Here is a 13,973-nt window from a genome sequence, read left to right as displayed (position 1 = left end):
TTGGGAATTAAACAAAACTTACATGCATATGTGTATGAACTTCCCAACTTTCTTGTACTGTGTTCAGATTCCTCATGGCAAAGAATAACCTTTTATAGTGAGAAAAAAAAACCCATAAGAACTATTGATCTAACCCAACCTTCTCACTTTACAGGTGAGAAAATTGAAGCCCATGGAGGGCAAGTTACTGGACAAAGCTCACACAACTGGTTATTAGAACCGGAATTCAGGTCTAATACTTGATTACTCATTCTCATATTAGCATAAAGGGATGTGGCCATGAGAAAGATACATTTAATTGGGATGAGGTGGAGAAGGGCCAACAGAATCATGGAATACTGAGTCCAATGTAAGATTCTACACTAGAATCATTAGCTAGTTGGTAGGCAATATGAGGACCTGGGGTGTGGGGAGAAATAGAAGGAGAGGAAGAAAAATCACTGAGTAAGAGGAGACACCGTAGACAGAACCAGGGAAGTGTGCTGAGAACTAAATCTATCCACTTCAGAATTCTGCAGGGAATCAGGCTGGCTAGATCAAAGAGTAACACAAGAGACTTCAACAACAACTTTATTAGGTAGATACATCCCACCTTGAGAACTCACATCTTCAGTATTTTGCTTGGCTTTGTTCCTCTTATAACTGTGTAAGGTCTTATCACCAACTGTGAATAAAATGACCAAAGAAAAGACTTTCAGGAAACATGCACTGAATGATTTCTAAAATGACATGTTCATATGTCAAACCACAACATAAAGAAATGTTGAATGAGTATTTAAGGTTTGATGTTGCTCCAGGGCATTTGAAACTTGCCAAAGTCAAGGGAGGGTGTCATATGCTGCTAGGGTCTGAATGAATCATAGGAAGCTACTGAAAAATTCTTTTTTGGGTTAAACTGAATGTGTAAGGAAGGGTCTTTGAGAAGTTATACAGATTACATCAATCACCAGATTTATTTCCATAGTCATAATTTGTATCTGACAAAGTATGTCCTGGACTGAAATATGTACATTTATTGAAGGAAAATTTTTCCAGGAATTCCAGAAGAATATAAGGTCCTGTCATTTCTGCCTACTCAATGCTTGAAACCTGTGTTGTTTTTGACTTAGAGGCAGTTAGATAGTGCAGTGGATAAAGCCCTGAGCCTGGAGTTAGGAAAAACTGAATTTCAATCCAGCCTTAGACACTTGCTAGGTTGGTGATCCTGGGCAAGTCACTTAACCTCTGTCTCAGTTTCCTCAAATGTAAAATGGAAATAATAGTAGCAACCACTTCCCAGGAAGCTGTAAGGATCAACTGAGGTAATATTTGTAATGTGCCTAGCAGAGTGCTGGGTATATAGTAGCTGCTGAACAAATATTTATTTCCTTCCTTCCTCTTCCCTTTCCCTTACTTACTACATTCAATCAATTACTGTTTGCTATTGATTCTGTCTTTGTACTGTCTTATAGAATCATAGGATTTAAAAATGAGAAGGATGTTAGTGACTATCCAATTCCCCTCATTTGAAGATAAGGAAATTGAGGCTTAGTGACTTGCCCATGCTTAATAAATAAGTGACAGATCTGGGAGTAGAACTCAGGCCTTCTGACTCTTTTCTCTATGTCATACAACTTTATCATGAATGAACAAAAGAATGAATGAGTGAATGAGTGAGTGAATGAATGAAAATCATTTACTTCATGCTTGTATTTCAGAAGATCTGATTTCCCTGATGATACCATTCCCTCCACTCTCACACATGTCTTGGCCCTCACATCCTCTGACTCTGGGTTCTTGGAACTTTCCCTCAGAGAAACAGAGCAAAAGAAAGGAAGTTAGGTAGTGCAGTGGATAGAGTGCCAGTCCTGGCATAATGAAGACCTAAGTTCAAATCTGACCTAGACACTAGCTGTGTGACTCTGGGCAAGTCAATTAACCCTGTTTTCCTCAGTTTCCTTAACCATAAAATGAGCTGGAGAAGGAAATGGCAAGCCACTCCTATATGTCTTCCAAGAAAACCCCTAAAAAGGATCATGAAAAGTTGGACATAAATTAAATAATTAAACAACAACACATATATTTTAGTTCCTCTACACCCTAGTATATGGTGTTCAGGGGTTGTTGTGGCTACAGAATACATCACTTGCTGGTCAACCAAACTAAACTCAGGCAAAGTGTTTATCAGGTAAGGCCTTTTCAACCTGGTAGGATCTCCCAGGGACTACATTCCATTGTTAGAAACCGGAGTCATTTTGACCTTTATTAGGGTTTGACTAAGAAGATTCCAATAGAAATTCACTTCTTGGCATTAGCTAAATTGGCTCTCTAAGGTTATAAGTTGAAGAACAGTTGCCATCTTGCATTGGTATAAGGAGTTTCCTTAACTTAAGAGAATTCCCCTACTTTGATAAAATAATAGGTCCAGACCCCCTCTACTCTCCTCCCCTCAACTCTGCCCCACTCCCCACCCCCAAAGGGTTAATTACATTCAAAAAGGCTTATGATTTTTAATAATTAATATGATAATTAATCAGATAATGATTTTTCAGTCACAACAATCTAATGGAAGTGTATCCACCAAGGGATGTAAGGGGTTGGGATTTACATTGGTGGAAGGATACAGATGGGTGCAGAAGAAGTGAGAGACCAGGTGGATGAAATTAAGGCTCCTAGAAATATAAAAGTAATTAACATTAGTTAAATGTATGAAAGGGACACTTTGGTAGGTCTTTAACATTTCAGTTATTTATTAAGGGCTTATTTTATGTAGGACATCATCTTGAACTTGACTATGTATAATTTATTTCCCTATAGTTATGACTTTGTGCATTTTCTACTTCTATTAGACTTTTCTATGACCTTTTCAAATTTTCACACTGCTGTTCTACATTACAGCCTTTCCCTTAGTTTTCCCTTTGTGCTGTACCATCCAGTCTCAACTCAGAGACACATTTGCACTGAAAAGTCAAAAATCACTATGATCCAAAGTGAGGCTTTACTTCCTACTGTGGAGGATGAGTCAACCCTAGGGACTATGTGGCTGTACTTACTTTTTTTTTTAAGCTTCTTAACAAAGAAAGACACAAGATATTCTTTCTATGGACTATATAACAATAACTGCTCCATTTTTTTTTTAGATAGAATTTAACCAGGTTGGCAAAACCTTATGTAGTTATATATCCAGAAGAAAAATGATGTGTATCAACTTACTACCACAATTACTATTCAGCTACTAGAGATGGGATAAGTGGGACAGCAAAGGAGCAGCTCAAGAAGCTACTTATATGAGGATTTCATAGATAGAGAGTTTAAAAACAGTTAAGAGGTCATCTAGTCCAGGACTTCTTAAATTCTTTTTACTCTTGAGCCCTTCAGAGCTTCTTAAACTGTGGATTGTGACTCTATATGGGGTGGCAACCCATAGTTTTTCTACTACAATTTCTTCATTTTATAAGTGAGGAAACAAACCTAGAGAGGTCAGGCTAGTTGCTCAAAGGCATATGGGTAATATTAAGTGGTAGGTTCAGGATAGTAAATGAGGTTCAATCACCCTGAACGAAGCTTAACATTCTTTCCATGGCATCACATTACCTCCAGATGACAGTACTATCATTTCTCTTGTTGTTCTGTACATTATACATCTCAGAGGTTCCCAAAGAGGAGGGAGGGCTGCTGGAATATCCAGGGGAGCAGTAGTAACCTTGGGTGTGATTGGGGGGGGGGATTGAATAAAAATAAGGGGGCAGTGGAAACATAAGGAAATAGAGAAGAAAACTTTGAAAAAATGTTCTTACATTTCCTCTGTTGTATAACAGAGTTAAAGTCATGGTGATTATATTATTTTCCAAATAAATACACAAAATGAAAGTTATAACTCATCAATGGTCAAGTCAGCTGACAGGTCTTAACAAGCAAGTCTGGTCAGGCAAGCGTGCTATGCACGTTGTTGTTGCATTGGCAGGAATATGTGCATGTGATGACTTATTTACAATATAATACTATAAAGTTACATGATGCAATAAAAATTTCAGTGCAGAAAAGCCACAAATTTATAATAAAATTATTAAATTTAAGAGGCACCATTTAAAGTATGTCTATATATATACATATATATATAAATATGTATATATGTATACATTTTTTGAAATGACACAATTTTTTAAAAATCATTAAAGGGTTAAAGAAAGTAGATTTCCAGGGGGGAACTGAATAATTTTTTTTAAAGAGGTGGATAGACCAAATAAGTTTGGGAACTTTGCTGTAAATAGAGTATATGATTGCATTAGCTTTTTTGACTGCCATATCACATTGACAAATATTTTTTGCAGTTCACTAAAGCCTCCAAGAATCTACTAAAAACCCCTATTCTCCCCACACAATATCTCTTGGATAAGCATTCAATGAACAACTAGGGCTACCCAGACCTGTTCAGGTACAAATATGGAGAGCTACAACTTAAGATACTACTAACTTCAAAATGCTACTCCCCTCCCACTTAGAAAACAGGTTGGGAAATGATCACTTGTTTATGTATAATAACTATAGAGGTTGGGAAAATCAACAATGTAACATATAAAGTGATTCTGTTGCTCCAAGATTGTAGTATCTGGAGTTTCTTCCCTAAGTTCTATGCTGCCCCAAATCAACTTCCTGTAGAATAGGTGTTCTTAACCTATTTTTGTGTAAATCATGGACTTCTTTGGTAGTCTGGGGAAGTCTATGGACCCTTTCTTAGAAAAACATTTGTTGCCTACCTTCACAACTGAAAAAAATGCTAAGTTTCAGCTAGAGATTAGTGAAATAGATCTGTGATTTCTTTTTTCCACTCAAGTTCATAGAAATGCTCAAATTTGGGAATTCTATGGGAGTGCCAGTGAGTTGCTGTGGTAAACCTTTCATTCTCATTCATGTGTGCCCTTATCCTTGCCCTGAACCCCACTTGGCATTCTTTGTGAAACAAACCAGGAGAATATCAGAAAATGCAAGATTTAGATAAATGAATATTTTGCCAATTCCATACCCACAGCAACTGTTATGAATATGCAGGCGTATTCCCAGGTTTGAATCATAAGATATAACAGACTCTCTTCCTTGAAGGTGAAACCAGGACATTTATTCAAACATCAGTAAGCCAAATCCATCATAGTAACAAAGAAGTCTATATACATTTCCAATGCAGGGAGCACCGACACCCCAAGCATTCTTTTTAAGACAAAATACATACACATCACCAATGCAGGGAACACAAATTTCCCAAGCCTTCCTTCCATTAGGCTCCCCACAAAACAAGCTCCCCCAGGCAAAAATCCTCCCTCTCTCACCCAACTGCTTTGTCTGCTCTCTCTCTTTTCCAGCTCTGTCTCCCTGTCACTTCCTGTTCTACCTGTTCAGCAAGCTCCTCTTACCATGGGCTCCATGAGATCACATGGGCCTATTAAGGGTCAGGGAAGAGCTTCAAATTCCCTTAACATTACAGTGACATATACCAGTTCTGATTTTTTAAAAAGCCACCTCTCATCATTGACCTTTCATATAATGTACAGACAAATCCTAAGGGCCAAATTACCAGAGATAGTTTCAATGCACAGTCAGATCTGGGCATTTCCACTTACTACCCAAATTCTTTTTCCCTCACTCCTTTCCCACTCAATTAATGGATTCACACTAAACTAATTCATTTATATGACTTTTTCTCTCCAAGTACCAATTCATGACTTTCCAAGCACTCAATATGAATGCTCTCTGAGATACTCAATTTATTAGCCTACTTCACCACAATAAAGTAAGCTCTTTGCTCCCAATTCATCATTCACTACAACCTGACTTGTTCCCAACCAATCCACAGCTATATTGGCTCTTGGACTTCTTTGTTATGCTTTTTGATAGGCCTAACAAAACACTCAGGGAATAACTGACATATGTGTGCTTTCACGGTCTTAAGCACGCAGCAGTTCTTCCTTTCCAAGCATCCCCAACCTCTCATGCCTTTGAAATATGTTAAGATTAACTGCTGTCTAGCCAGGGTTACCTATTCATATACATGTGAGAATGATTTCTTGAACCCAACTGAAAGAATTTACATTTATTTCTACTAAACTTCATCTTATTATATTCAACATTTATTAAGTGTCTACTATGTGTCAGGCACCATGTTAAGAACTGGATACAACAAAAGGCAAAGAAAAGCCCCTGCCCCTCAAAAGGCTCATAATCTAATGGGATAGGCAATGTGTAAACAACTATGTAGGAATACTACTATGTTATAAGAAATAATAAGCAGGTTGATTTTAGGAAAAACTGGAAAGACTTGCATGAAATAAAGAGTGAAATGAGTAGAGCTAAGACAATATTGCATATGTTAACAGTAATATTGTTTGAAGAATAAATGTGGATGACTAAGTTATTCTGAGTATTATAAATACTCAAATCAACTAGAAAGGATCTATGAAGGAAGGTGCCTTTCACCTCCAGAGAAAGAAGTGATAAATAGAAGTATGTATAGTTTTACACACACACACACACACACACACACACACACACACACACACACACTGTAAAGCCAAGCACGAGCAGCTTTCCAGAGGACTGCAAAACATTCATAGAAAATCAAAATACAGCATTCACAATGTTACAACTTATCACAGAAAATCAAGGTACAATATTCACCATGTCACAACTCAACAACTTATCACTAAAATGGCCACATAGTTTTCACCAAAGTGGTCACATAGCTTTAAACAAAGTACATTCATTTAGTCAGTCACAAAATCCTTAATTCAATCACAAAGTACAAAAGTCAAAGTTCTCCACCCCTAGGTCATAGTAAATCATAATCTTCTCAGTCAGTACACAGTATCCAAGTAAAGTCTTCTTTCAGCTTGACTTGTGGCTGGCTCTCACCTTCCATTGTTCTTCTTCCATGGTCCCAGCTCCAACTGTCACCTGGGTTCAAAGGCAGGCAGCTCCCAGTTCCTTGTCTGGCTCCTTGTTCAGTTCTTCATCCAGTTCCCATTCCATAATTAAGTATACAGTGTCCAGACCATGTCAAGTTCTTCACAGTTCCTGTTTCTGGGAAGACAAAGCTTGACAGAGCCACAAGAATATTCATGCACATTGCCAGCACCATCATCAATTCACTATCTGCCTGTGAAATCAACTCAGACCCACAAACAAGGTCCAGGAGGTCAGCACAAATCATCAGTAAAGTCACAGGACCTCCAAAACCCTTCTCCAGGACTTCTATAAACATACAACCAGAACATCCTCTTTCAGGGCTTCCAGTAAGGTCCCAGGGCTTCTGTACAAAATATCACAAACAAAAATCAACACAGACAGATCAGACAAACAAAGTGCTGGGATACCACAAGTTTTCTCCTTCTTGACTCTGCCACCACAAGAGTCCTCTTCGCAGTTCTTCTCAATTCTCAGTTCAGACTTCAGTCCAGCAGCAACTGCCCTGCCTCCACATTGCTTATCCCAAGAAGTTCTGGCTGTCCAGCTTGTACTCTTCCTTAAATAAGGTATAGCTCCTCCCTGTTCTGCCCCTTCCTGTTACATCAGCAACTTCCTCCCAAGGTGTTAACTACTTCTGTGTTAATTAAATAGCTTAAACAAGGTCTTAACTTGAAACAAGGTGCTAAGCACCTGCTTACTTGCCAATACAAAGGGACATGGAAGATCTTCAGATTCCATTAACATTACACACACACACACACACACAGATATATGGGATAGCCTAGGGAGGAAGGAAGGGAGATAGTTCAGAACTTAAAATGCAACAAAAATATTAAATCAGATTTAAACAACTTAAAAAACTAATATGTACAAACAAGGTATATACAGGAAAATGGGAAATAATTAAAAGAGAGAAGGCATTGGAATTAAGAGGGGATGGGAGACTTTTCCTGATACTGAATTGGGATTTGAAGGAAGTCAGAAAATCCAGGAGGTACAAATAAGTAGGGAGAGCATTTTAGGCAGCCAGACCTGAGAAAAGGCTTCCAGTTGGTTACTGCAATAATCCAAGCATGAGGTGATGAGGGGCTGCACCAGAGTGTACCAGAGTATCAGGGGAAGAAGGGAAATGTGTTGGAATGCCTCTGGCATCTTTTCTGATGTTAAGAAGTATAAGCGTAAGCAAGGTGGATTTTTGTTAGTATTTCTTGAAGTTCAGTTTCCAGGATCCATGGCCATAACAATCTCTTGTTCTCAGGTGTTTTGCATAACTGTAACACATTCTGTACTGAATCACATAGAGCCAATTAGGTACTGGGTCACATAGGTTTTTCAACTTTTGGAATTAGTCGAAACTATATATATTCTGGGAAATTGACATTTTGCCTTGAGGCTTGTTCATGGGAAGGATGCTTTGCCTAAGACCCTTTTGATTTCCTGGCCTCTGGGTAGCCATTATTAAGGGCCCCTCCCCTACTTCTCCCAGCTGTGAATATGAACCCAGATGTTGATGTTTTCCCAATCTATGATATATTTTCTCCACTTTCAGGGTGATGACCTTTCCCCTGAAAAAGTGGATGATGTTAATAAAGGAGGGAACCTTTAGGATTTAATTCTGTGTGTGCCCTGACTGGCCTCTATCAAGGCTTGGGGGAAATCTGTGTTTGCCTCAACCAGCCCCCCATTGAGGGTTGAGGGGATTTAGGGAAGTGCACAAGTTGTGTCTGTCTCTATAGGCCCCATCAAGACATAGGGGGAATTGCCCTCCCTTCTTGCTGGCCCCTGCAAAAAGGTTGATTAGGGAATGCTGGAGGAGTTGGTGTTCAGTAACCATTGTGAGAAGACTAGATAGAAAAAAAGTAAGATTATTAGCCCCTTTGAAGCTATCTTTCCTGTCTGACAAGAGTGAACCTGTGCTAGAGCCTTCCTGGGTGCTGAGTGTTATTGGTCTTACAATTGGCATAGATGGCAGGATTGGCAAGGACAAAAGGAAAGTATGGGGTTTAGTGGACTGGGATAGTTGTCTGTTGTTTCCCAGTTATTGTGTTATTTTTTGTAGCTATGGTAGCCTGTGTTGTAGCTTGGTTAAAGTTAACTATTGTGAGGAAAAATACTGAAAAGCTATTGTTAGTGGAAACTCAGTGACAGGAGGTTCAGATTTCTTTATTCCAGGAACGGGAGGAAAAAAAGGCATGCGAGAAAGCCTGAGAAATGTTAGAGACTAAGACCCAAATTCTTAGGGCTCAGAAGTTTATTATTTCCTACACTCAAGAGGCAGTTATCCGATGAGCAAGAGCCAGGTGGAAGCCTGCAACAGCAGTGTGGAAAGAAGGACACACCCCCAAGAGAATTTTTTGGACTTGGACATTTTGTTTTAATTGAGGGGATTGTTACCTACTGTGACCTAGGGGTGAAGTGTGTTGTGTTCTCTCCTGCCCCTCAGGATGTGTTGTGCTAGGGAAGACCCTGGCCTGAGAATCCCTGATTGTATAAGGAGCATTTTGTGTTGAGTGAGGAGGAGCTGGCTGCTCACTCCCCAGATTTTGGCCCCCAAAGAATGTATAAGGTAGGGGGCATGCTATGTTATATACTGAATGCAATGATATATGCATTCGGTATATGTTATATTCTGAGTGTTATGTTATATACTCAATGATATATTTTGTTTCAGGCTTTTGGTCATATTTGTTGGGGGCGGGGGGAAGGACATGTTACTTCTGTGTCTGTTTAAGGCCATGTGGCCACCTGCTAATAAGTTGTTATGTTGTTATGGATTGTGAATGATATGCTTTAGTTTCTTGGCTCAAGGTTTAGCTTTGAATGAAGAGTGCTTATTATATTATACGATTCAATCCCTAAAATAGACATACATATTCACAGCAACTGCTCATATCACATTAGTGATACAAGGACAGGAAGAAGTTGGTGGAAGTTGGAGAATGGGATTTGAATGATGGTGTTCAGAATTACTTGGATGTTCACAATTCCCCAGCTTCATTCCATCTGCAAATTAATATACATACTATTTATGTCTTCATTTGAGTCACTGATAAAAATCTCAAAGCACAAGGGCAATTATATATTCTGGTATGCTACTTGAAACCTTCCTATTTGACAGCAATCAAGTAATGACTACTCTTTGGGGTCAGCCAACACCCAGCTCCAAATCCATCTAATTGTATTATCATTTAGCTCACATCTCTCTATCTTGTTCATAAGGCTAATTTGCCAAGTCTTATCCTTTCTACCTTTATACTATTTCTTAGATAAACCCTTGCCCCCTCTTTTCTCTGACACTGCCACCAACCTGGTGTAGACCCTCATCACCTCATGCCTGGACTATTTCAATAGCCTGCTGGTTAGTCTTCTCTACCACAAGTCTCTGTACACTCCAGACCATCCCCCACTAAACTGTCCAATTGATCTTCCATTCTTCTTATGCGTTACTTCTCTACATGTACTCTATGGTCCAGTGACACTGCTCTTCTCACATTCCCTCTTCCAACTCCAGACATCTTCACTGGATGACCTCCGTTCCTGGAATTCTCTTCATTCCTGTGTCCACCTCCTTGCTTCCTTAGTCTCCTAGTCTAAGTCTTAAGAAGTCTCTTAGTCTTCCTAGTCTCAGCTATATTCCCACTTTCTACAGAAGCCTTTCCCAGCCCTCCTTAATCATTTCCCTCATTCCTTGAGACCAGGGGCTGTTTTTTTTTGTCTTTCTTTTTTATCTCCAGAACTTAGCACAGTGCCTGCTACATGATAGGTGCTTCATAAAAGCTTGTCTGTCTGTTAGAGAAGACCCTGCTCTGGGACCCCCTGATTGTATAAGTAACATTTTGGACTGTACCTGAGTGAGGGAGAACTGGCTGCTCACTCCTCAAAGATTTTGGCTCCCAAAAAATGTATAAGGTGGGGGACATGCTATGTAATATACTGAATACAATTATATATGCTGTGTGTCATATTACATACTGAGTATTATATTAAATACTGAATGATATATTTTGTTTTAGGCCTCATGGTTATATTTTTTGGGGGAAAAAAGGACTGTCTGACAGACTATAAAATATTTTTACATAAATATAAGTATATATGTCTATAGTATTCTCTTAATCTACCTACTACATACTCCTAAGCACTGTAGTTACTATGTAAAAAAAAAAAGATTAAAGTAGCATGACCTGTTGTTCTTAATTAAGTTTTCTGATTGTCATTCATAACTGTTTTCCTTCCTAAATGCCCACAAATAATTTCTTTCTTTCATAATTCACAGAAATTTGGCAGGAATCAAAATCAAGTTCACCAACTAATCACTCAAAAATTCCTTACTTTTCCTTATTTTGAAAACTGTGAAATAAGTTTCTTCTCCAGTACTGTGGCATCAGTTTTGTTCTCCATAAACTTCAAAAGATTAGCAAAAGTAGATTGTCAATCACATCAAGCAGTTCTTTCATAGATGGCTCATAGCCCTGGGGTCTTGAACTCACTAAGGGTATCTTGGTTTCAATTCCCTGTTAATTTTTATACTTGGCTCCCCAGTAAGTAGCAAAGCTGGGATTTGAACCAGGGTCCTCTGCTACCATATCTATCATTCTTTTTTTTTAAATTTTTTTCCTGCTTTTTTTTGAGGGCAATTGGGGTTAAGTGACTTGCCCAAGGTCACATGGCTAGTTTTTGTGTTAAGTTGTCTGAGGCCAGATTTGAACTCAAGTCCTCCTGATTCCAGGGCTGGTTCTCTATTCACTGCACCACCTAGCCATCCCCATTAGGGTTTTTGGGTTTTTTTTTTTTTTGCTTTTTGGAGGGCAATTGGGGTTAAGTGACTTGCCCAAAGTCACATGGCTAGTTTTTGTGTTAAGTGTCTGAGGCAAGATTTGAACTCAGGTCCTCCTGACTCTAGGGCCGGTGCTCTATTCACTTCGCCACCTAGCCGCCCCCATATCTATCATTCTTTCCACTGCACTGTACAACACCTCTTCACTGAAAAGGCAGAGCCAGAATTAAGAGTGACTCCAGTGGAAATTAGTAAATCATAAGTGATGAATCACTCAATTGAAAAGTTCTTTCTTGGTACCTATGATGAACTTATGTGTACTAGCTGTTGGAGATATAAAGGAAAAAAGGAAACAGTTCCTGCCCTCAAGGAGCTTACCATAGCAGTATATACATACCCAAGAATGATCTAAGTAAATGCAAGGCAATTTTTAGTAGTAGGCCCTTGTGGTTAGGGGATAGATAAACCAATTTAAATACATTTCTCCCATAAAGATTTTTTGAAGCAGTTGTCACTTTTCTGAGTTTTAAAGGAAACTGTGTATTCTAAGACATAAAGAGGAAATGCATATCATGTATGGGGACAGAAAGCCTGTGCAAATATATAGAGAGGGGACAAAGAGTGGTCTGTGCAAGAAAGAGCAATCGTGGATATCATTTACATGGCCCTTTAAGGTTTGCAAAACATTTTACATATACTATGTCTTTTGATTCTTATAAGAATCTTTACAACAATCCAACAAGATTGGTACTATTATCCCTATTTTACAGATGAAGAAAATAAATTTGAGAATGTTTAAGAGATATGCCTATGGTAATATGACTAGTAAGTATCTGAGGTATGATTTAAAAGGTCTTCCTGACTCCAAATTTAGTACAAATTAATTTTTATACACTTTGCTAAGCTCCCAGTTTGGCTGGATCACAGAGTTTGGGAAATGGAGTGATACAAAATAAGGATGGTAAGTTAGACTGGAGTTAGGTTATGAAGGACTTAAAACATCTAACTGAAAAGTTTGTCTTTGTTTTTAGAGGTAATAGGAGTTTATTAAGCAGGATAGTGGCATGATCAAACCCATGCTTTAGGCAATTTGACAGCTGTATGGAAAATGGATTGGAAAAGAGACTTGAAAAGACTTAGAAGGCTATTGCAATAGTCCATGTGGGAGGTGATAAGAACTTGAACTAGAGTGGTAGCCTGAACTTGAATAAGAGATTTTTTTTTTAAGTTTGGGGAACCCTGATTATGTTTCAAGAATGTAAGAAATGAGGCAATAGATAGGGAGACTGAAAATTAGAAAATAAATGCCCCTGGAGACAGAAGGGTTTGGGATCAAGGGCATAAGCAAAGGGTTTAGAATTGGTGAGGGAGAGGGCCACCTCTTCATCAGAGAACAAAGTAGAGAATGGGTATGATGTCATAGGGTTTTGAGTTGTAGAGTAGGTGCTACTGGTAAGTAGACTTAATTTTCTCAGTCAAGTATGAGACAAGGTCTACTGAGAGACAGTGAGTAGGTTTGTGGTAGGAGGTATGGCAGGTTGAGAAGAGTTTTGGAACAGCTGCTATGGGGCATGTGATGGAGAATCAATTAGGGAAGGGTAAAATGCCTACCTTGCAGCAGTGAGGGCCCAGTTGAGATTAGATAACATAAACATAGGATGCATACTGAAGCAGTTTTATTTTTTTAGAATGCACAGTGATTGCATATTCAAACATAAAGTTCTTTATGTTTTTCATTCATCAGACTAAATAAAACAACTAAATTTTTAAAAAATTAAAAATACAAAAAAACACCCCTCTAAATAAAAAATACTATTTTGGTGGGAAATATTAGGGTATACTTGTCCAAACCTTGCATACCCTGCACACATGCTTAAAAGCATAAATTTTGAGTGTGCACTGTTAGCATGGTTGTGTGACATTTTCATAACAAAACCCAAAGGAGGTATTAAAGCTGACTTGGAGACAATTAAAAGGCAAATCATTCTTAACAAGAATTTCAGAGAGTGATCAAAGGGCAATGCAAGGTCAGCCAGAGATGACAAGGATACAAGTGGCTGTTAATAAAAAGAAAGGACCTGTTTGTAGTTTGCTGTGTTGTGGGTGAGGACTTTTTTCCACTTTAATATACTTTGAGTTATTATGTGTTACTCTGATTTGCCTTTCACATTTTCACCTTGACCTTACTTTCTCTTCATTAAATGAACAGTCAGCTTTCAGGTTCCACTCTGTGCTGGTACCATGATCAGGCACTTGGGAACAG

This window comes from Petaurus breviceps, unplaced genomic scaffold (genome assembly GCF_028583685.1).
Source record: "Petaurus breviceps papuanus isolate PSGF00001 unplaced genomic scaffold, PetGlider_PUasm1.0 91133, whole genome shotgun sequence".
Taxonomy (NCBI): domain Eukaryota; kingdom Metazoa; phylum Chordata; class Mammalia; order Diprotodontia; family Petauridae; genus Petaurus; species Petaurus breviceps.
This window is presented reverse-complemented; position numbering follows the sequence as displayed.